This window comes from Dreissena polymorpha, chromosome 10, assembly GCF_020536995.1.
Source record: "Dreissena polymorpha isolate Duluth1 chromosome 10, UMN_Dpol_1.0, whole genome shotgun sequence".
NCBI lineage: Eukaryota > Metazoa > Mollusca > Bivalvia > Myida > Dreissenidae > Dreissena > Dreissena polymorpha.
In genome coordinates, this window is record NC_068364.1 from 39,550,112 (window position 1) to 39,576,665 (window position 26,554).

General features: G+C 34.1%; 2 protein-coding genes and 1 long non-coding RNA gene across 6 annotated transcripts in view; 1 reads left to right on the plus strand and 2 right to left on the minus strand.

Moving 5' to 3' along the window:
* LOC127847672 (E3 ubiquitin-protein ligase TRIM33-like) overlaps positions 1–26,554 on the minus strand; it is a 414,404-nt gene that overhangs the window by 330,025 nt on the left and 57,825 nt on the right. The gene's annotated exons all lie outside the window — the stretch shown is intronic.
* The window catches only part of LOC127847679 (uncharacterized), a 303,197-nt gene that overhangs the window by 30,073 nt on the left and 246,570 nt on the right, over positions 1–26,554 (plus strand). The gene's annotated exons all lie outside the window — the stretch shown is intronic.
* Positions 13,226–15,472, minus strand: LOC127847687 (uncharacterized). The gene is made up of 2 exons (XR_008034118.1): positions 14,955–15,472; positions 13,226–14,824 (listed from the first exon to the last, which is right to left on the minus strand). It is a non-coding gene; the product is annotated as an uncharacterized LOC127847687 (long non-coding RNA).

Consider the following 26,554-nt stretch of genomic DNA (forward strand, 5'->3'; position numbering starts at 1 on the left):
AACTGTTTACTATTGTGGGCAACCATCTTTAGTATTTTGGTTGCCCAGATAAAGAATAACGAGCCCAGAAATATGAACATGTGAATATTATACATGCTTTTAATAAATAATAGATAATTAAATACATTTGCTGACAACACATGTTCAATGCATGATGTTTTATTATGAGCCTGAATTGAATCATGTCCTATTCCTAAATATGAATGTTATTTAACTAGTATTGATCCATGGTGATCAATTGTTTTTCAATTTTTATTGCAGTGAATTGTTTTAAGCTTTAAAAAAAAGAAGTTTACCAACTTTTGAAATTGAGTTGCCCAGGCCAAAATCTACTTGCCCCGGGTTCACGGTAAACCACTTATTTCCATCCCTGTATGCTCTTCATTTTCTGTTCTTCCATCGCATTCTCAAAATTAAATTTAAAGCCGATATTTTTATAATAACATTAGTATGAATTACTAACCATTATCACCCAAAAACAATTTTACAAAGCTGTAATCCCGTCGTAGAGATTTAGTTTACTATTATCAGTGTTCTCTTTAAATACCGGCTGCTAGCGATCTTGCCGGTTACATTAACTCTTGATGCCGGCTACTTTTCCCAAATATATCAAGTAAATGTCACAAATGCTTTGGTTTTACTGCATAGTTGCCGGCCATATAACTGGCTACTCAAATTTTTCTGGAAAACACTGAACTATGCATGACAACACACAAAAATTAATACATCTTAGATTCATTGTAAAAAATAAATTGACACTTCCAGCTTGTCGTCACTAAAATCCAAAGATTCAAATAATTTTCCACGAGATACGTCAACAATTGCGTAATCAAATGAATGAAAAATAAAAGTAAAGAAAGCCGGATTTTACATAAATTTCAGGTTGAAACACAACAAGGTAAAGGTAGTCGGTGAGATATAATAATAATACAGTTAGTAAGGCTCGTACCCTGGGTACGGTAAATATACTAAAACATACCCGGGAATTTTAACACTAATCGGTTGTTGTCGGCTATTTTGTAAAAATTAATTATGTTTACATTTATGTCAATTTTCTGTTAAATGGCATTTATACAATGTATTATCAAAACTCATTTTTACAATCATTAATGTGATTCAATTTAAATCTTAAATTGTTTAAAGTCGGCGTCATTGTATGACGTTGTCAAGTATATTTTCCGCGATGTCGCACGTTCACTTTTTACCATCATAGATTTTTTAAAGAAACATTTTTGGTTGCGAGGGTCCGTTAAATGGGGAACACCATATTTGGTATTTATATTATGTTTTAACAATAATTCATGCTGTGGTAATAAATATTGTATAGATATTTCCATATTTATTGAAAATGTTTCAAATTGTTTATTATGAAACCTTTATTCTAATGAGTGTATGCTATCATATTATACTTCGAATAGCAGATCTGTTGTACTATAATCGTATTATTCATTTTTTATTGTTAATTTCATTTATTGTAGAGAATCGTCAATGTTACATCTAGTCGCCAATCCTTGTCGTTAGTGTTAGTTTTCAATGCTTGTTATCATTGCCGTCAATGTTAGTCGTCAATCCTTATCGTCATTATACATGAAGGAAATAAAAGCAGAAACAGAGACGTATTCTTGATTACTTGATTATTCCTACGGCGTCCTCTCAACACTCATACTAAAAAGCATGTTGATGCAGATTTTTTTTAAAGAGAAGTTTCTTTAAGGTAAACAATATTGTTTTACTTTAATCGCTAGCATGTTTAACGACATCGGATTTTTGGCAGATATACAACTCGGATACAATCTAATATTTGCGGGTATGTTTAAGTTTCTTTACCGTACCCGGCTACATGTAAGTAAGTTTAAGAGTACCCGGGGTGCATGTACCGGTAAGTAGTACCCGAGCCGAGAATGTCAATTGAAGGTGTTAGAGATGCATTGAACCATAAGATTAAAAGGGTAATTAACCACGGGCTTATTAAAATTAAAACGATGACATTACATTGTACCAGCTGTTTATTGTTGTATACTGTAAGCTTGAAATATTTTAAATAATGTAAACAACTTACCTTGTATAAAGTTGGCACATTGTTGTCAGGTGTAGAAACTATTATAATTATTTCTGTTAAGTTGCACTGGCTGAACCAAAAGAATTATGTAGTCGTTTCTAAATAATCACGAAACAATCTACTAATGCATATATGCTTGCCAGTTGCTGAGTTTGTGCATTTTCCATTCATTATACTATCGGCCTTGGCAAACAGCGTAGACTCAGATTAGACGCCGCATGATGTCTGCTATTTGGTACGCAGAAGATTTGGCATATCCACGGGTGTTTTATGTCAAATGTTATGGTTTTTCAATAGATCGTATACTTATCTACAAAACAGCGAATTAGCGTTCACTTGACATCATTTTTAATTATGTTATTTTGTGAATACTTTCCTCGCGATCTTTTCGCCTTGGTCGACGCCGTCTGCTATTTCAAACGATGAAGATTTCCATATCCACTGGCGTTTTTTATGTCAAATGTTAGTGTTTTCCAATGGATCGTATACTTATCTACAAAACAGATAAGTAGCGTTCACTTTACATCGTTTGAGATGATGTTTTTTTGTAAATACTTTCTAAGCGTTCATTCTGACGAAGTCGACCATTTTGACGGGTGTGAAGAAATACCGAATTTCCCGTAATTACCAAAATCCCCAGAAATCCACGAGATCCCACGAAATCCCCATTAATATTGATTGTGTATTGAAAAACTGCGTATTTTAATATAGATCGTTGCGAAATACACTGAAATCACTAATGAAACATTGTTTTATCAAAGTTTGATTTCGGGGATTTCGGTAGGACTTCGGTATATCCACATACCGCATTTTGTAATTCCGGTTATGTAAAACTTGCGAAACTTTTTCGTGATTTAATCAAAAACTATATTTTTCCCAGGTATAACGCCTACGCCAACAGGTAGATCGCATTCTTGTCCATATACATGTCAAATTTCAGCAAAAGTAACAGACCAGTTTTCAAGGCGCCCAAATCGCGACTATATGCACCAACTTAATGAAACTTAGCCCCCTTTATCATTCGTTCGAATCAACGTCATCAATGATGACGTCCAATACATCACTCATTCCATACCAGAGTTGCGACACCTTAAGGGTTTCGCGGGATGGAATGAGTGGGGAGATCAAATCAAATTGAAAACCGATTATTTCGACCCAAAAATTGGGTACGAAAAACATTTGGGTACGAAAAAAATAAATGGGTAAGAATATAAAAATGTGGGTACGAAAACGTTTGGATACGAAAAAAATTGGGAACGAAAAAAATGGGAACCAAAAAATAATTGGGTATGAAAAAAATTGGGTACGAAAAATTTGGGTAGTAAAAAAATGGGAACGAAAAAAATTTGGGTACGAAAAAAAATTGGGTACGAAAAATTTTGGGTTAAAAAAAAAGAGTGGGTACGAAAAAGAGTGGGTACGAAAAAGTTTGGGTACAAAAAAAAGGGTATGAAAAAAATTTGGGTACGAAAACATGTGGGTACGAAAAAAAATTGGGTACTAAAAAATTTGGGTACGAAATAAATGGGTACGAAAAAAAAAAATTGGGTACGAAAAAAATTGGGTACGAAAAAAATGGGTACGAAAAAAAAATTGGGTAGGAAAAAAATGGGTACAAAAATAATTTGGGTACGAAAAACATTTGATTAAGAAAAATATTTGGGTACGAAAAAAATGGGTACGAAAAAAATGTGTGGGTACAATGGGTTCATGTTAAGGTTTTAGCATGGCGGAAGCCGGATGGCGAAAAGACACTTCATGACACAATGAGCTTGCTATGACAAAACCTCAGGTTTTGTTCGAAAACAGCCGAGCTCATATGCATAAATCAGTGAGTAATAGTACTTATACTCAATAAAAGCTAGGCACAGCGTATAAAATCAGAACCACTGGGCTGAATCTGCTGAAACTTGGTCGCATTATACATTATGGTCCAAACATGCTACAGAATGAGGGCTTCTGGACCTGACAGCGTAAAACATTAACCGATAATGGACAGCACAAAATGGGTTATTTTGTACAAAAAAAAAAGTAAACTTTAAGTGGCATTTGATGACTTTTAGACATCAGAAAGTTGCAAATGTTTAATATTCTGCACACTTCGACTTGTTTTTGTTTTTTTTTTACAAATTTAGAAGCATTTATCCTTGGGGTGTATATAAACCCTGTTATTCAATGTCAAAAATAGCTAAGCAGCAATTCCCCTTTAACATTATTCCTTATATTTAATTGTATTGTTTAAAAAGATAACTGTGTATATTTAATCATAATGGCTCCATATTTCACACTTGATAGGCCACTGCTGGGGCTTGAACCCAGAACTCATCTCACATTGTAAGATGCATTTTTCAAATAAACTACAATGACTGTATCGTGTGAAGTGGAGCCAACATACACCCACATAAGTGAAAAAATCATTACGTCGATATATTTGTCCTGGGCGTTTCCCGACATGTCGCATAACTGTTTACAACAAAAGATGTATACATAGATAAATATACATACATGTAAATGGGGAAAAAATGAACCATCTATTTTTAATTTTTGCTTCATATATACACATTTCCTAGCCATGATTTATAATTATATCATGTTGAAATCATTTTTAGACAGAATATTACTGAAACTGCAATAAACAATAAGATGGATAGATATAATGTTTACTTTTATCTAGTACAATGAACAAATGTTCTTCCGATGCCATTTTCACTAAGGTATAGGTATTGAATCCTGATATATATACGACTAAAAATGAACATCTAAACAGCAGTATTTTACATGAAGAGTACTCACAAAACCACAACAATAATAATCAATGAATAATACTCCGAAATCCGAAAAATATGTACACTACAATAACAAGACGTTAATACAAAATATGCACGTTAACATTATTCAAGATATGAAAGCAATATATCAAGGGATATAGGAAATATTTGGGGTGGTACGCACACTTTAACAAAGAGTCAGTGTGCGAATTTCACTTTTGAAACCTCTAGCCCGTTCGGGCTACCAGATGGAATTTTTCACTAGCCCGAACCAAAGTTTACTAGCCCGAACTGTTTATCACAAGTTTTTAAAATAAGTTTATATTTTTGCGATTCTGGGTAGATTTTATTGCAGGTAGGGTGTAATTGATGAGGATTGCAACTAACAGTTGATCCCAATTAACTGGAAATGTTATTATAATATTTCAATGACACAATACGATTATAATATTTATGTATGACGATATTCGTCAATCAATACCTTACATGCAGTCAAGATGCAAAGGTTTATATCCAGTCTGTAAATAATTTTAGATGTCAATTGTCCCAAATTTGAAATCCGAAACATTTAGCCGAAAGTCTTAGGCTTTATGATAAAGCGAATAGAGGGCAGTGTCTCCTCCCCCTAGCTTACTGTTTTTTTTAGTCTTTCTAGGTCCAATTCTGGTGAGTACAATGTGAAAAATTATCAACCAGACCATCCGTAACAGCGCATGTGTATTCATCATTCTAGATATTTTTTTATCAAGAATGTCGAAAATAAATTAAAATCGACAGATAATACCGTATCCGGAAACAACTGTCCAAAAACAATCAATGTAAGTCTTTGCACGTGAAATTAAATATGCATAACGTTTGACTGCCAAAACTGAAAACCAGTAAAAAGTAACCAAGCAACTACGCTATCAATATATAATTTGGTTGACATATTCTATTAAAATATGATATTGCAATGCGTTAATTCGTCAATAGATCATTACAAATCCAAGATGGCGGACATTTAAAACATTTGTAGACTTGTATGGTTTTCTGAAAGTACAGCAAATTGAACAACCTGGGTAGATCCGCATTTTATTTGCACGGTATCAAAAAAAAATTGTCATTCAAACACTCGTCATGTCAACATAATCGGAAGGGTGAGGAAACGCGATACGAAGCTAAATAAACCCTCTAAGGTATGGTTCAAACGATGGATGAAAATAATATTTTTGAGCATTTTTAATTTCAAAAGTTCGAAAAATCAATAGCCCAATCGGGCTAGTACCCATTGAAATTCAGTAGCCCGAAACAAGATCAACTAGCTCCGGGCTAGTGCGAATTTCGAACATTGTAGAGTTATCAATAATATGCATATTCTACATGGAAAAAGTGTCATAATTCTTATAAAATGCAAGTGATACAGTTGTCTGCTCTTGTATTTAGGTTGGGGTCATGTTGGTTAAGAAATATGCAAAATATGGAAGCAATATGTCAAGGAAATATTTGGGGTGGTACGCAAACTATAACATTTGCACGCTAACGCCAATGCCGGGGTGAGTAGGATAGCTCCACTTTATATATTTCATATATAATAGTCGAGCTAAAAATTAAATATACTATATTATTAACAACAAGCTTACCTCAATCGCAACTTTAATGCAATGCTTATAACAATAAAGTTACAATGATATTTCATTGATTAAAACTAACTTATTACTATTGGTTGCCCGCACTGGCAACCATCTTTAGTATTTTGGTTGCCCAGATAAAGAATAACGAGCCCAGAAATATGTACATGTGTATATTATACTTTCTTTTAATAAAATAATAGATAATTAAATAAATTTGCTGACATTGCACTACTCAATGTTTGATGTTTTATTATGAGCCTGAATTTAATTATTTCCTATTCCTAAATAATGAATGTTATTTAACTAGTATTGATCCATGGTGGTCAATTGTTATTCAATTTTTATTGCACTGAATTGTTTTAAGCTTTAAAAAAAAACAAGTTGCCCGGCCGGACTATCAACTTTGGAAATTGAGTTGCCCAGGCCAAAACTACTTGTCCTGGGCTCACGGGAAACCACTAATTTTCATCCCTGTATACCCTTTCATTTTCTGTTCTTCCATCCTATTCTCAAAATGAATTTTAAACCACAATACTTTATAATAACATTTGTATTGAATGCTAACCATATTATGACCCAAAAAACATTTTTACAAACCCGTAATCCAGTCGCAGTGAGTTTTTTTTATTTAGTTTACCATTATCAGTGTTCTCTGTAAGACCAGCAGCGGGCCATTTCGCCGGTTACATTTACTCTAGACGCCAACTACTTTCCCCAAGTATATCAAATAAAATGTCACAAATGCTTTAGTTTTACTGCATTGTTGCTGGCCATATAACTGGCTACTCAAATTTTTTTGGAAAACACTGAATTATGCATGACAAACACACAAAACTTAAAATCTTAGATTTGTTTTTAAAATAAATTAACACTTACAGCTTGTCGCCATTAAAATCCAAAGATTCAAATAATTTTCCACGAGATACGTCAACAATTGCTTAATCAAATGAATGAAAAATAAAAGTAAAGAAAGCCGGATTTTACATAAATTCCAGGTTGATAAACACAACAAGGTAAAGGTACCTTGTAGTCGGTGAGATATAATAATAATACAGTTAGTAAGGCTCGTACCCTGGGTACGGTAAATATACTAAAATGTACCCGGGAATTTTAACACTTAATCGGTTGTTGTTGGCTATTTTGTACATATATTAATATATGGTCAAATTTATGTCAATTTTCTGTTCAATGGCATTTATATTATCAAAACTCATTGTTAAATCATTAATGTGATTTAATTTTAAATCTTAAATTGTTAAAAGTCGCATCATTGTATGACGTCGTCAAGTATAATATTTTCCGCGACGTTGCACATTAACTTTTTACCGCCATAGATTTTTTTAAAGAAACATTATTTGGTTTGCGAGGTCCGTTAAATTGTGAACACCATATTCGGTATTTATATTATGTTTTAACAATTAATTCATGCTGTGTAATAAATATTGTTTAAGATATTTCGATATTGATTGAAAATGCTTCAAATTGTTATTTATGAAACCTCTTATTCTAATGAGTGTATGCTATTATAATATACTTTAAAAAGATTATCTGTTGTACTATAATCTTATTATTCATTTTTTTATTGATAATTTCATTTATTGTAGAGAATCGTCAATTTTACATCTAGTCGCCAATGCTTGTTGTCAGTGTTAGTCGTAAATGCTTGTGATCATTGTCGTCAATGTTAGTCGTCAATCCTTATCGTCATTATACATGAAGGAAATAAAAGCAGAGACAGAGATGTATTCTTGATTACTTGCTTATTCCTACGGCGTCCTCTCAACACTCATACTAAAAAGCATGTTGATGCAGATTTTTTAAAAGAGAAGTTTGTTTAAGGTAAACAATATTGTTTTACTTTAATCGGTAGCATGTTTAATGACATCGGATTTTTGGCAGAATATAGTCGCATTATACTACAAGTACTAATTGAAGCTGTAGGGTTGTGTTCGGGCAGTCTGCGTTCCGTTGCCGAACCGATTACAATGTTTAATACGTTGCAGCAATTAGAAACCATATACCATTGGAAGTATCTGTGATATTGGATGCCTTTTGAGTGTGGGTGAACCTACGGCGTCCTCTCAACACTCAAACTAAAAAGCATGTTGATGCAGATTTTTTAAAAGAGAAGGTTGTTTAAGGTAAACAATATTGTTTTACGTTATCTGTAGCATGTTTAACAACATCAGATTTTTGACGGATATACAACTCGGATACAATCTAATATTTGCGGGTATGTTTAAGTTTATTTACCGTACCCGGGGAACATGTAGTAAAGTTAAGAGTACCCGGGGTACATGTACCGGTAAGTAGTACCCGAGCCGAGAATGACCAATCGAGCCTTAGTAAGTGATTGATGGTGTATGGGATAACATGCACTGAGGGTGTATATTTTTCATGAACAAGTCAATTGAAGGTGTTAGAGATGCATTGATCCATAACATTAAAAAGGGTAATTACCAAGGGCTTATTAAAATTAAAACGATGACATTACATTGTACCAGCTGTTTATTGTTGAGTACTGTAAGCTTGCAATATTTTAAATAATGTAAACAACTTACCTTGTATTAAGTTGGCACATTGTTGTCAGGTGAAGAAACTTTTTATACTTATTTCTGTTAAGTTGCACTGGCTGAACCAAAAGAATTATGTAGTCGTTTCTGAATAATCACGAAACAACCTACTAATGCATATATGCTTGCCAGTTACTGAGTTTGTGCATTTCCATTCATTATATTATCGGCCTTGGCAAACAGCGTAGACCCAGATGAGACGCCGTGTGTTGTCTGCTATTTCGTTACGCTAAAGATTTCCATATCCATGGGTGTTTTTGTGTCAAATGTTATGGTTTTTCAATAGATCGTATACTTATCTACAAAACAGCGAATTAGCGTTCACTTTACATCATTTTAATAATGTTATTTTGTTAATACTTTCTCGAGTTCTTTTCGAACATGTATTAGCAGCCATTGAGTCTTGACGCCGTCTGCTATTTCGAACGATGAAGATTTCCATATGCACTGGCGTTTTTTTATGTCAAATGTTAGTGTTTTCCAATGGATCGTATACTTATCTACAAAACAGGTTCACTGAACATCGTTTGTGATGATGTTTTTTTGTAAATACTTTCTAAGCGTTCATTCTGACGAAGTCGGCCATTTTGACGGGTGTGAAGAAATACCGAAGTTCCCGTAATTACCAAAATTTCCCCAGGAATCCCCGAGATCCCACGAAATCCCCATTAATGTTGATTATTTATCGAAAATCTGTGTATTTTAATATAGATTGTAGAAATACACTGAAATCACTAATGAAACATTGTTTTTATCAAAGTTTGATTTCGGGAATTTCGGTAGGGATTCGGTATATCCACATACCGCATTTTGTATTTCCGGTTTTGTCAAACTTGCGAAACTTTTTCGTGATTTAATCAAAAACTTGATTTTTTCCAGGTATAACGCCTACGCCAACAGGTAGATCGCATTCTTCTTCATGTACATGTCAAATTTCAGCAAAAGTTGCCGACCAGTTTTCAAGCGCCTCAAATCGCGGCTATATGCACCAACTTAATGAAACTTAGCCCCCTTTATCATTCGTTCGAATGAACGTCATCAATGATGACGTCCAATACATCACTCATTCCATACTAGAGTTGCGACACCTTAAGGGTTTCGCGGGATGGAATGAGTGGGGAGATCAATTCAAATTGAAAGCCGATTATTTCGACAAAAATTTGGGTACGAAACAATTTAGGTACGAAAAAAAATTTGGGTACGAACAAATTTGGGTACGAAAAACATTTTGATACGAAAAAAATGGGTTCGAAAAAAAAAATTGGGTACGAACAAATTTGGGTACGAAAAACATTTCGGTAAGAAAAAAATGGGTACGAAAAAAATTGGTTACGAAAAAAATTTAGGTACGAAAAAAAATTTGGTTACAAAAACAAGTTAGAGTACGAAAAAATATAGGGAACGAAAAAAATGAAGGTACGAAAACTATTTTGGTACGAAAACATTTAACATTTGTAAAGACATAAAACAAACTAATAAGATTTTATTTCATGTTTGGGTGGTGTCCATTGTAGTATGTCAGGTTAGTGTTGTTTTGTCAAAGCATGAATCAAATTTGATGATAAACAAGAAACAATCGGAGACGGGTGATGCTCCCCAAAGGTTTTTTGGTCACAATATTGCACTATATATTCAGATAAAAGGAAACGTCTTGAGGGGCATAACTCTGGACAAAATAATACAATGGATGGTTAAGTAACTTAAAAATTTCAAAGGGCCATAACTCTCTAAATAAATCATGTAACCCGAACCCACTTATAACATGCGCATCTCCTAGAGGTAGTTAAGCTTCCCATAAAGCTTTATTGTATTCCAGTCAGTAGTTGGGGAGAAATAGCCCGGACAAGAATTGCACTACATAAATATGTACAGTTTATAGAAAATGTAAAAGGGCCATTACTCTGTGAAAAATCAACCGAACATAACCGGCTGATAATATGCACATCTCCTGTTGGTAGTGAAGCTTCTCATGCTGTTTCAGTGAATTCCCATAATAAGTTGCTGAGAAATAGCTCTGACAAGAATTGCACTATATGTTCAATGTAAAATTTCAAAGGGCCATAACCCTGTGAAAAATCATCCGACGAGAACCGGCTGATAATATGCACATGTCCTCTTGGTAGTGAAGTTTCCCATAAATTTTATTGAATGCCAGTCATTGGTTGCTGAGAAATAGCCCGGACAAGAATTGCACTTTATGTACAGTTAATGGAAAATTTCAAAGGGCCATACATTGTAACTCTGTGAAAAATCATCCGACCAGAACCGGCTGATAATATGCATGTCTCCTCTTGGTAGTGAAGCTTCCCATTATGTTTAATTGAATTCCAGTCATTAGTTGCTGAGAAACAGCCCGGACAAAAATTGTGCACGGACGGACAGACGAAGCGGCGACTATATGCTCCCCCCTTAAAAAATTTGGGGGGGAGCATAATAAAGAAGTTGTGGCAATTTAAAGGTGGTACGCAAACTTTAAAATAGATTTATCAATTATATGCTTTTTCTTAATGAAAAAAAGGCCATAATTGTTACAAAATGCTTGATACAGTTATCTGCTTGTGTTTATACATTGGGGTCATGTTGGTTAAGAAGCAAAATACATGTATGAAAGCAATATGTCAAGGGACATAGAAAATATTTGAGGTGGTATGCAAACTTTAACATAGATTTATCTATAATATGCATATTCTAAGTGAAAAAGGGCCTAATTCTGTTAAAATGCTTGATACAGTTGTCTGCTCATGTTTATAGATTGGGGTTATGTTGGTAAAGAAGTATCCAAAATATAAAAGCAATATGTCAATGGACATAGGAAATATATTTGAGGTGGTACGCAAACATTCCAATGCGCGCGCCAACGCCGGGGTGAGTAGGATAGCTCCACTATATATGTTTCATATATAATAGTCGAGCTAAAAAGTAAATATACTATAAACAACAAGCTAACCTCAATCACAACTTTAATGCAATGCAGTTAAACAATAAAGTTACAATGATATGCCAGGGATTGAAACTAATTTTTTTTTATATTGTGGGCAACCATCTTTAGTATTTTGGTTGCCCAGATAAAGAATAACCAGCCCAGAAATACAACATATATCAACATGTGAATATTATTATAATAGATAATTATATACATTTGCTGACAATACACATGTTCAATGCATGATGTATTATTATGAGCCTGAATTGAATCATGTCCGATTCCTAAATAATGAATGTTATTTAACTAGTATTGATCCATGGTGATCAATTGTTTTTCAATTTTTATTGCACTGTATTGTTTTATGCTTTAAAAAAAAAGAAGTTTACCAACTTTTGAAAATGAGTTGCCCAGGCCAAAATCTACTTGCCCTGGGCTCACGGGAAACCACTTATTTCCATCCCTGTATACTCTTCATTTTCTGTTCTTCCATCCCATTCTCAAAATTAATTTTAAAGCACAATATTTTTAATAACATTTGTATGAATTGCTAACCATTATCACCCAAATAACAATTTTACAAAGCTGTAATCCTGTCGTAAAGATTTAGTTTACTATTATCAGTGTTCTCTTAACTTAAATACCGGCAACCAGCGATTTTGCCGGTTACATTTACTCTTGATGCCGGCTACTTTTCCCAAATATATCAAGTAAATGTCACAAATGCTTTCGTTTTACTGCATAGTTGCCGGCCATATAACTGGCTACTCAAATTTTTCTGGAAAACACTGAATTATGCATGACAAACACACAATACTTACATGTAAATAAACCTTAGATTCGTTTTTAAAATAAATTGACACTTCCAGCTTGTCGTCAGTAAAATCCAAAGATTCAAATAATTTTCCACGAGATACGTCAACAATTGTGTAATCAAATGAATGAAAAATAAAAGTAAAGAAAGCCGGATTTAACATAAGTTTCAGGTTGATAAACACAACAAGGTAAAGGTAGTCGGTGAGATATAATAATAATACAGTTAGTAAGGCCCAAACCCTTGGTACGGTAAATATACTAAATCATACCCGGGAATTTCAACACTAAATCGGTTGTTGTCGGCTATTTTGTAAAAATTAATTATGTTTACATTTATGTCAATTTTCTGTTCAATGGCATTTATATTATCAAAACTCATTGTTAAAATCAATAATGTGATTTAATTTTAAATCTTAAATTGTTTAAAGTCGCGTCATTGTATGACGTCGTCAAGTATAATATTTTCCACGACATCGCAGGTTCACTTTTTACCGTCATAGATTTTTTAAAAGAAACATTATTTGGTTTGCAAGGTCCGTTAAATGGGGAACACCATATTCGGTATTTATATTATGTTTTAACAATTAATTCATGCTGTGTAATAAATATTGTATAAGATATTTCGATATTGATTGAAAATGTTTCAAATTGTTATTTATGAAACCTCTTATTCTAATGAGTGTATGCTATTATATTATACTTTGAAAAGCATATCTGTTGTACTATAATCTTATTATTCATTTTTTATTGTTAATTTCATTTATTGTAGAGAATCGTCAATGTTACATCTAGTCGCCAATGCTTGTTGTCAGTGTTAGTCGTAAATGCTTGTGATCATTGTCGTCAATGTTAGTCGTCAATCCTTATCGTCATTATACATGAAGGAAATAAAAGCAGAAACAGAGACGTATTCTTGATTACTTGCTTATTCCTACGGCGTCCTCTCAACACTCAAACTAAAAAGCATGTTGATGCAGATTTTTTAAAAGAGAAGGTTGTTTAAGGTAAACAATATTGTTTTACGTTATCGGTAGCATGTTTAACGACATTGGATTTTTGGCGGATATACAACTCGGATACAATATAATATTTGCGGTTATGTTTAAGTTTATTTACCGTACCCGGGGAACATGTAAGTAAAGTTAAGAGTACCCGGGGTACATGTACCGGTAAGTAGTACCCGAGCCGAGAATGACCAATCGAGCCTTAGTAAGTGATTGATGGTGTATGGGATAGCATGCACTGAGGGTGTATATTTTTCATGAACAAGTCAATTGAAGGTGTTAGAGATGCATTGATCCATAACATTAAAAAGGGTAATTAACCACGGGCTTATTAAAATTAAAACGATGACATTACATTGTACCAGCTGTTTATTGTTGAGTACTGTAAGCTTGCAATATTTTAAATAATGTAAACAACTTACCTTGTATTAAGTTGGCACATTGTTGTCAGGTGTAGAAACTTTTTATACTTATTTCTGTTAAGTTGCACTGGCAGAACCAAAAGAATTATGTAGTCGTTTCTGAATAATCACGAAACAACCTACTAATGCATATATGCTTGCCAGTTACTGAGTTTGTGCATTTCCATTCATTATATTATCGGCCTTGGCAAACAGCGTAGACCCAGATGAGACGCCGTGTGATGTCTGCTATTTCGTTACGCTGAAAATTTCCATATCCACGGGTGTTTTTGTGTCAAATGTTATGGTTTTTCAATAGATCGTATACTTATCTACAAAACAGCGAATTAGCGTTCACTTTACATCATCTATGTTATTTTGTTAATACTTTCGAGCGTTCTTTTCGAACCTGTATTGGCAGCCATTGGTCGACGCCGTCTGCTATTTCAAACGCCGATGATTTCCATATCCACTGGTGTTTTTTTATGTCAAATTTTATTGTTTTTTCGTTGGATCGTATACTTATCTACAAAATAGCTAACTAGCGTTCACTTTACATCATTTATGATGATCTTATTTTGTAAATATTTTGTGAGCGTTCATTCCTACGTTGCTATGTCGTCAGCCATTTTGATGGTTGGTTTGTTTACTTTCCGTCTTTCGGTTTCTACTGCAAACGAAATTAATTGATTTGCTGCTCACGTTTATTTATTGATTTAATAATAAAATATTAAACCCTAATAATGTAATAGATATTATCGGATAAATAGAATACCATTCTAATACCAGTGTGTACTTACATTTATCTCGGAAAGCCTAGCCGCGTAAACCTTTCTTCAACTCGTAGCACACAAATTCACAATACGTTGAATAACACATTGATTTATGTGATGTTTATTAAAAAAACACACTTGTGTACTTCCGATTGATATTCAAACACAATTATTACGTCTTTGTTTATCGATTAAACGCCTAACTTTTATTGAATTAATAACGCGTAACTTTGTTTCTTTGTTTATTAACAAGATGGAAGCTAGCCTACGCGCTTTTCATGACGTCATGCGCGCGTGCCGTTTCCCATAAAAATATTTCAACACAAAATACTCGAAAACTTGATTTTTCCCAGGTATAACGCCTACGCCAACAGGTAGATCGCATTCTTGTCCATATACATGTCAAATTTCAGCAAACGTGTTCGGCCAGTTTTCAAGAGACCCAAATCGCAGTGATTTGCCTCAGCTTAACGGAACTTAGCCCCCTTTATCATTCGTTCGAATGAACGTCATCAATGATGACGTCCAATACATCACTCATTCCATATAAAAAAATGGTACGAAAAAATATGTGGGTAGGAAAAAAAAACAAATTTGGGTACGAAAACAAATTTGAGTACGATAAAAAGGGTACAAACAAAATAAGGGAACGAAAAAACTATTTTGGTACGAAAAAAATGGGTACAAATAAAAATAAGGTACGAAAAAATTTGTGTACGAAAAAAAAATGAGTACGAACAAATGGGTACGAAGAAATTTGGGTACGAACAAATTTGTGTACGAAAAAATTGGGTACAAAAAAATGTGGGTACGAAAAAAAAATTGGTTATAAAAAAAATTAGGGTACGAAAAACTATTTGGGTACGAAAAAAAAGGTTCAAATAAAAATTTGGGTACAAAAAAAATTGGGAACAAAACGAATTTGGGTACGAAAAAAATTTGAGTACGAACAAATGGGTTCAAAGAAATTTGGGTTCTAACAAATTTGTGTAAAAAAAAATTGGGTACGAAAAAAAATTTGGTTATGAAAACCTATAGGGAACGAAAAAATTAGGGTACAAAAAACTATTTGGGTACGAAAAAAAAAGGGTACATATATAAATTTGGGTACAAAAAAAATTGGGTACGAAACAAATTTTTGCACCGACGGACAGACGAAGCGGCGACTATATGCTCCCCCTAAAAATTTGGGGGGGGAGCATAATAAACAAGTTATGGCAATTTAAAGGTGGTACGCAAACTTAATAATACATTTATCAATTATATGCTTATTCTAAGTGAAAAAAAGGCCATAATTGTTACAAAATGCTTGATACAGTTATCTGCTCTTGTTTATACATTGGGGTCATGTTGGTTAATAAGCAAAATACATGGTGTATGAACGCAATATGTCAAGTGACATAAAAAATATTTGAGGTCATATGCAAACTTTAACATAGATTTATCAATAATATGCATATTATTCTTAGTGAAAAAGGGCCTAATTCTGTTAAAATGCTTGATACAGTAAATGAGTTGTCTGCTCTTGTTTATAGATTGGGGTTATGTCGGTAATGAAGTATGCAAAATATAAAAGCAATATGTCAATGGACATAGGAAATATATTTGAGGTGGTACGCAAACATTCCAATGCGCACGCCGACGCCGGGTTGAGTAGGATAGCTCGACTATATATATTTCATATATAACAGTCAAGCTAAAATGTAAATATACCATAAACAACAGGCTAACCTCAATCACAACTTTAATGCAATGCTTATAACAATAGAGATACAATGATATGCCAGGGATTGAAACTAACTGTTTACTATTGTGGGCAACCATCTTTAGTATTTTGGTTGCCCAGATAAAGAATAACGAGCCCAGAAATATGAACATGTGAATATTATACATTCTTTTAATAAAATAATAGATAATTAAATACATTTGCTGACAACACATGTTCAATGCATGATGTTTTATTATGAGCCTGAATTGAATCATGTCCTATTCCTAAATAATGAATGTTATTTAACTAGTATTGATCCATGGTGATCAATTGTTTTTCAATTTTTATTGCAGTGAATTGTTTTAAGCTTTAAAAAAAAGAAGTTTACCAACTTTTGAAATTGAGTTGCCCAGGCAAAAATCTACTTGCCCCGGGTTCACGGTAAACCACTTATTTCCATCCCTGTATGCTCTTCATTTTCTGTTCTTCCATCCCATTCTCCAAATTAAATTTAAAGCCGATATTTTTTAATAACATTAGTATGAATTACTAACCATTATCACCCAAAAAACAATTTTACAAAGCTGTAATCCCGTCGTAGAGATTTAGTTTACTATTATCAGTGTTCTCTTTAAATACCGGCTGCTAGCGATCTTGCCGGTTACATTAACTCTTGATGCCGGCTACTTTTCCCAAATATATCAAGTAAATGTCACAAATGCTTTGGTTTTACTGCATAGTTGCCGGCCATATAACTGGCTACTCAAATTTTTCTGGAAAACACTGAACTATGCATGACAAACACACAAAAATTAAATACATCTTAGATTCATTGTAAAAAATAAATTGACACTTCCAGCTTGTCGTCACTAAAATCCAAAGATTCAAATAATTTTCCACGAGATACGTCAACAATTGCGTAATCAAATGAATGAAAAATAAAAGTAAAGAAAGCCGGATTTTACATAAATTTCAGGTTGAAACACAACAAGGTAAAGGTAGTCGGTGAGATATAATAATAATACAGTTAGTAAGGCTCGTACCCTGGGTACGGTAAATATACTAAAACATACCCGGGAATTTTAACACTAAATCGGTTGTTGTCGGCTATTTTGTAAAAATTAATTATGTTTACATTTATGTCAATTTTCTGTTAAATGGCATTTATACAATGTATTATCAAAACTCATTTTTACAATCATTAATGTGATTCAATTTAAAATCTTAAATTGTTTAAAGTCGCGTCATTGTATGACGTTGTCAAGTATATTTTCCGCGATGTCGCACGTTCACTTTTTACCGTCATAGATTTTTTTAAAGAAACATTTTTTGGTTTGCGAGGTCCGTTAAATGGGGAACACCATATTTGGTATTTATATTATGTTTTAACAAATAATTCATGCTGTGTAATAAATATTGTATAAGATATTTCGATATTTATTGAAAATGTTTCAAATTGTTATTTATGAAACCTTTTATTCTAATGAGTGTATGCTATCATATTATACTTCGAATAGCAGATCTGTTGTACTATAATCGTATTATTCATTCTTTATTGTTAATTTCATTTATTGTAGAGAATTGTCAATGTTACATCTAGACGCCAATCCTTGTCGTTAGTGTTAGTTTTCAATGCTTGTTATCATTGCCGTCAATGTTAGTCGTCAATCCTTATCGTCATTATACATGAAGGAAATAAAAGCAGAAACAGAGACGCATTCTTGATTACTTGATTATTCCTACGGCGTCCTCTCAACACTCATACTAAAAAGCATGTTGATGCAGATTTTTTTTAAAGAGAAGTTTCTTTAAGGTAAACAATATTGTTTTACTTTAATCGCTAGCATGTTTAACGACATCGGATTTTTGGCAGATATACAACTCGGATACAATCTAATATTTGCGGGTATGTTTAAGTTTCTTTACCGTACCCGGGCTACATGTAAGTAAAGTTAAGAGTACCCGGGGTACATGTACCGGTAAGTAGTACCCGAGCCGAGAATGTCAATTGAAGGTGTTAGAGATGCATTGAACCATAAGATTAAAAAGGGTAATTAACCACGGGCTTATTAAAATTAAAACGATGACATTACATTGTACCAGCTGTTTATTGTTGTATACTGTAAGCTTGAAATATTTTAAATAATGTAAACAACTTACCTTGTATAAAGTTGGCACATTGTTGTCAGGTGTAGAAACTATTATACTTATTTCTGTTAAGTTGCACTGGCTGAACCAAAAGAATTATGTAGTCGTTTCTAAATAATCACGAAACAATCTACTAATGCATATATGCTTGCCAGTTGCTGAGTTTGTGCATTTCCATTCATTATACTATCGGCCTTGGCAAACAGCGTAGACTCAGATTAGACGCCGCATGATGTCTGCTATTTGGTACGCAGAAGATTTGCATATCCACGGGTGTTTTATGTCAAATGTTATGGTTTTCAATAGATCGTATACTTATCTACAAAACAGCGAATTAGCGTTCACTTTACATCATTTTTAATTATGTTATTTTGTTAATACTTTCTCGCGTTCTTTTCGCCATTGGTCGACGCCGTCTGCTATTTCCAACGATGAAGATTTCCATATCCACTGGCGTTTTTTTATGTCAAATGTTAGTGTTTTCCAATGGATCGTATACTTATCTACAAAACAGATAAGTAGCGTTCACTTTACACCGTTTGAGATGATGTTTTTTTGTAAATACTTTCTAAGCGTTCATTCTGACGAAGTCGACCATTTTGACGGGTGTGAAGAAATACCGAATTTCCCGTAATTACCAAAATCCTCAGAAATCCACGAGATCCCACGAAATCCCCATTAATATTGATTGTGTATTGAAAAACTGCGTATTTTAATATAGATCGTTGCGAAATACACTGAAATCACTAATGAAACATTGTTTTTATCAAAGTTTGATTTCGGGGATTTCGGTAGGGTTTCGGTATATCCACATAGCGCATTTTGTAATTCCGGTTATGTAAAACTTGCGAAACTTTTTCGTGATTTAATCAAAAACTTGATTTTTTCCAGGTATAACGCCTACGCCAACAGGTAGATCGCATTCTTCTTCATGTACATGTCAAATTTCAGCAAAAGTTGCCGACCAGTTTTCAAGCGCCTCAAATCGCGGCTATATGCACCAACTTAATGAAACTTAGCCCCCTTTATCATTCGTTCGAATGAACGTCATCAATGATGACGTCCAATACATCACTCATTCCATATGCACTAAAGATTTTTGCAAAGGTATTTCAATAACTTGAGATATTTGCAAAAAAAAGTTCTTGAAGGTGTGATTACATTCTGCCAAGCCCGTGTGTAAAACCCGGGAAACCCCGTTGATTCTGCACCGTGATACTACTGAAATAACATTTATAGAAGCGCAATTACCTAATATATGAAATAAACACATTAGAGTTTCACCAGCCCATTTGAATATCAATTTGATTGGCTGACACCCCCATACTTTCTAAATGTGTCGCTCTGCCTATTCTTAAGCTGTGCGATACTAAACCCTTTGATAACAAATACACGAAGAATTATATCCAGGTCGCGAGGTTGTAAAGTATGAAATGTATAACTTAGAATTAAAATCGCATTCAAACACAATATGAAGTAAAGGATGGAAGAAAATAATCAAGAAAACTTCAGACTTAATTAAAACTTCATGTATTGAAATTCCAAGGTAAACGACTCGGTTCATTTTGGGTTCCCATCTTACACGAACTAAAAAACTGGACTAAACATAAACTAAATATCGACCTTTATCATTGCAACATGGCAAGTAAAAGTAATGTAACCGGTAATTTAAACACACATAAATTCATTATGAGTCCGGAGGGCAAATGTATCACCCTTGCTGTCTCCTTCTTCCTATAATATGCCCGTCAAATACACACTTCGACTTGCAAATCACTATATTTGCAACTACTATAAACCTTAAAATGAGAAACCCGTGTTTCGCGCTAAAAGAACTAAACAAAAAAACCCGTGAATTGTTCACGCTAAGACTTTCTCTTAACTAAGTACCTTGCCCACTACAAATACGAAACCGTATCCCAACAAAAGTACCGTCTCTCTCGCCTTTGTGCGACACTCGTTTATCTGAATGCCATGCATCTAAGCCAAAAATAATGATTGAGTGCCGCCAGTCTAGACCGAAACTGGAAATCATTTTCCTTCCAAAATGTACCCCCATGCCGTGCTGCACACTCTCTTATCCTATTAAAATAGTGCAATATTTAGTGAAGCCTCTGAGGTTAAGCAGAAACAATTATGTCCATGAAAGTAATAAATGCATCTGGCCAACGTTCGATAGAACTATTTACAACTTTGCATTCCTATGGGCGACTGTTTAATGACTCATTTTTCAAAACGAGAACATAATCCTCATTTGTGTAATCCGTAAGCTCAACTGCCTCCTTAAAAAATAATGCAAGGTTAACTTGTTCGCCACGACCAATATGCGGTTTAAGGGACACAGGAACGTTGATTGATACATCATCATTAGTGTGTCTATGCAAAATAGAAATGATATGAAAGTAAGCAGTATCCATTTGAGACAGACTTGACCAAGTTATCGTTGCCTTGCACGTACATGCCTCGTGCTTACCCACGTTGTGACCACGCGGTAGCCCATCGGCTGTGCGAAAAATATCACCGAAATCAATAACCTCACCGTTTTTGGAACGTCGACGCTTTGAATGTGGCGCTGCTGCAGGTGCCGCTTCTGGTTATGGCTCAGGAACAAGGGCTGGTGCAGACTCTTTTACCGGCGCCGTTTCCGCCGCAGACCTTCTACGCAATCTGGCCATTGGCTGGGATTCATTCACCGGTGCAGGATCGACCGTCCCCCGTATCCCCCGTCCTTCTCATTTCATTTCAGCCAAAGCTATTTTGGCAAAAGGACGTGGTAAGTAAAACCCGAGCTTATAGACCGTATTGGTGACGTCAGAAAGTCACTGCCGTAATCGATTCCACGCTTAGATTGTTGTCGTTTGCTTGTATCTTATTATTGATACGAGATTTAAACCTTTATCTACCGAGGACATGTATCAGTTGCTTCAAATAAAATAAATGAATTGCTATACAAATTATTTTTTAATACTTAAGTCCCGTACTTTTGGCTATCATTCGAAGTTTTTTCTTTTTTGACTAAAAGCAAGGAACTGTGTGTTGATTTTAAGTGAACAAGTATGTCGAGTTCAAAGAAAAAGATGTAAGATCTATGATAAAGTTGCATACTTCTGTTCATCCGCATCGTTAATGATATAGGGGCAAACCCAATCACAAATATGGGTTTTTACCTTAAGTTTGTTTGTGATACGCAAGCTCATATATGGAGACCGTTATGTATTTTGTAGGTTTTGTTAGGGTCAGTGTGTGATTTTGCATTGGCCAGTCAAGTTTTCTTGATATATCATGAGGGCTTAAGGTGTATTTATTATTTCGCTGTATTTGTTTTTAAAGAAATCCGGATCTAGGGAGATTCGAACATCTTCTTTCAATTAATTCAATTGTTATTACTATGAGCAAACGTCAAGTGACGACGGTGTCCTTGACTTTAGAGGAAGCGACAAAGTGTTGTTCGAGGAAGTTCAAACATTAAAAAACTTTTTTAATTACTTTTCAACATTTTCAATGCAAATAAAAAAAAAATAATAATAACGAAAATTAAACGTTGGTACTCGAGCCTGCAAAATCTGTTTTAGTGTGAAAGGCTTTGTATCGCTAGATTGTAGAATCACATGAAACGTTCACATAGTTATATCACCGTAAATATTGCACAATCCTCTGTTGTTTAAATCAAATTCGCCAAACGGATAGAGATATTTAGAATGTGATGTATTATGATGTGATCGAAAAATGCTATATATGGATGTAATGTAAATATATAGAACATAAAACTCAATAGAATGCGAACTATTTGTACCGAATGTACCATTTTACTAACCTGTCATTTAAAGGCGCTGACAACATGTTATTCATGGAAAACAATTTAGGCTAGTCATATCATATCCACATATTAATCTCTTTCTTTGATATAGCTATCAACGACACCTGAACTAGAACAGTGTGATAACCATATTTCGGACTATGGTATTTGGGACGTCTCTGCTATCATATGACCTTCTAGAACCATGATCAAAGTCTCTATAATACGGGCTACACATGCTTGTCGTACGATCCTATGTTTCATAATCCGAGTACGTGTTTGATTAGACTATTGTATAGCCATATTTACATAAGTATATTATTGTCGTTGATATTGGCCATCATACTAAATGCAATGAAATAAGCCTGCAGTGAAGTAGAGTCAAGCAACAATATCGATAAGAAGCAGAAAGTGTGCGTTCAGTGACTGTGCAAGTCGAAACAGACCTGTGCAAACCCAATTACTTGCACGACGGTTACATTACATTCACCTCTGTGTTGGGCTCAGAACGGACTATTGTTATGAAAGCGTCTCATTCATGTCATGATCATACCAAGCGTTCATCATTGAGGTTACAGTATACTAAACAATCTCTTGCACGACGGTTACATTGCATTAACTGCATTAAAGAAAACCATCTCATACCATGATATCAGTCTTAATTCATTATTATAAAATTGATATAGTGTTTTGATGTTAAAAAACCAACATACATACACACGTCGAAGCAATTCCTAACGTCACTCAATACACATTATGTTCAATTGTTTACATTTGTAAAGTGCGTGGAATGATTCCATCTGCGTAAATGGGCAATAAATTAGTTCCAAAGAGTTGCATTAAAACTCGCAAGTTTTTGCACGATTTATCGTACATTTAAAAGTCATATTTCTTATTTTAATGCATGCGATCTTAAATATCCAATCAAATATACATTGAATGCGTTTGTTCGGTTTTAGCTATTTGGTAGACAAAATGGCACCCTGAGCCTTTCGCAGAGTTGTATGTGAGAGCAAGGAACGACAACTCTGCGTGGAGATTGGTGCAAACCATGTTTCATGATTGATTTTTTTGTAATCACAACGAAACACCGCGGTTAACTCCATAATCTGCATGCTGTGCTCGAAAATAATGAACGTGATACGTACTGAAAAATACAGGCGGTAAAAAAACACCGTACAATTCCGTTCCGGGCTGAAAATGAATTCACGTATACAAATATGAATTTGGTGATTTTAGCTTTATAATAAGCCGTGTTGAAACTATATTTGCTAGCAAGTATGTGTATGTACGTATGGCCAAATATAACCAGCATTAAACTCGCGAATAAGTTTTTGAAAAATGTAGAAGTATACATGTCAGTCGTCCTATGCATACACTCTGCATTTACGAAGCTATATATCCTTTTTATGTTCAAATATACGTTCACATCTCTAGTGAAAACATCAGGTATTGTGAATACATTTTGCAATTCGTTTACTTACTAGGTAATTGGATCTGCAATTTTTCGTCATAAGAACGTTGTCATCTTGAATATGTTGATAATTCATTTGCCACAATGGAAAGGACACTATCATAACAATAGCAGGATTAATTCTATAATCTGACTATAATTCAAAAACTTATTCGCGAGTTTAATGCTGGTTATACATACCACATACTTGCTAGCAAATATAGTTTCAACACGGCTTATTATAGAGCTAGAATCACCAAATATATTTAACGTTATCAAACATAAACACGTCCAATAGTATCAATATTTCTCCATCACGGAGATCGCTTAATCCTTTCTTTCTCGAAACATTCTCATCTCTCTAGGTTTACCAACGTTCAAAAGCTCGTGCGGCCGCCATGTTTACGAACGCTAAGAGAGGTCTTACCCAGTCGTAGCTTTAAGCACAAATCTCACGACATCTTAGCTGCGATTTCTTTGATAAAACGGTTCGCAGTACTTACGATAAGCGTACGACAAAATTCTACTAATCTTACGTAAGATCACGCTAAGATATGTTGATAAAACGGCCTCCTTTGTTGACGAACGCACGCACACAAGCACGCACACACATACGAACGCCGGACATTACACGGTCACATAAGCTCACCATGTCACTTCGTGACAGGTGAGCTAAAAACAATCACTTTTTTTGTTTTTACTTTAAAAAAAATTAATATTCAGTTGATTTTTACAATTGGTATTGTGAAATGTGATTATTAATAGTTAATAACCTTTTTTTTAAATAACATGTATTAAATAAATCATCATAATAACTTAAGATATGAGTCGCGCTCTGAGAAAATGGGATTTAATGCATGTGCGTAAAGTGTTGTCCCAGATTAGCCTGTCCCAGGCCAATCAGGGACAACACTTTCCGCTTTTATTATATGTTTAAGAAAGACTCTTCTTAGCAAAACTCCAGTTTGTGCGGAAAGTGTTGTAACTGATTAGCCCATGCTAATCTGGTATGACACCTTATGCACATGCATTAAACCCCCTTTTCACAGAGCGGGACTCATATGTAAGTAGACGCAATGTTTTTATTTTGGTATTTTGCGAAATTACTTGTATCTAACGATAAATATGCATTAATAAATATGGACAATCGATCTTTTTGAGCTGTCATACATACAAACATGTACTTTCAATGACAAAGATATTTTGATATTATGCATTTATTACAATGTGAAATGTATCTGAAACCAAGTAACTTCATAAATAACGATCTTTATGGCACATAATTAATTTGTGATTATGATAACGTTGTTAAACCTTATTTATTTTATGTGTTTTGTAACATTGACACACCTACACGAATAAATGTGCTAACTTTATACTGTGTACTTGCTTAATTATCTTACCAACTTTTGTTCAACTGATGTGATGCACGAGATCTCATCATTCACACATGGTTGTTGTTGTGCGTCTGAAAAGAAAGTACATAGTGTTCAAATTCAAACATTCCACACTTGAATGAAAAAAGTGATGAATGGATACCAAATACCTAAATATAAGAAATAATTATGGTAAATATATGTCAGAATATGTTAAAAAATATTTACATACATGAACTGGACTGGAATGTGTCAATAGAAAACAGCAAACACACAATACACAACAATGATTATCCCTAATGATTATTCCGTGCAAATTAATTATAAATGTTTTTATGTATAATTCAAAGTACAAAATTAACCTTTTGCTCCCAGTCTAACTTTCATTTTTAATATCTCACATGTGACTGACATTGGGATTTTTTTTATAATCATTTTGTGGTAAGAGTAAGTCAGTAAGTAAGGGTCATGAGATTTCATTAGTTAATATACCTTAACGTCCGTCCATTTCTTGATAACTTTGTCTATCTTGGGGCTTCACAATCAAATGCTGTTCACTCTGAAATTGAGTGATAGTTTTCAGATTTGTGTTTACAATTGAAAATAAATTCTAAAGCTATGTACACTGGGTAATAAAGTAAATTCTATGCCAAAAATAAATATACAGTAGGCATCCGTATATACTATCGCGGTGGTGTAGTGGATGAGGTGTCCGCCTAGCGATCGAGTTCGTGGGTTCGCTCCCTACTCGGGGAGCATTCTCATTATCTCCTCCATAGACACCAAGTACTGGTTCTTCCCAGGAAACGGACTCGACAGTGTCCATATCTGCCTTTATCGGCCTTCCTGTAATAGTCAGCAATTGACTGTAGGAAGTACGAAGTAGAAGAAGAAGTACGAAAACAAATATATAGCGAAAGAAGCGGAAATGTGTAAGATGAGAATGTTCCTTGAAAAGAGAGATACATTTACTCTAAAACAAACATAAAAATAAATTGTTTTCTTCAAATGTGGGGCATAGAAATAATGTATTGATTGATACTCCAATACTCTTCTGCCAAAAACATTAGATATAAACACACAATAACGATTTGTCATTTTTAAGGCTGACATTTCCAAACGCGGGAAAATATGATTTCGTTATAA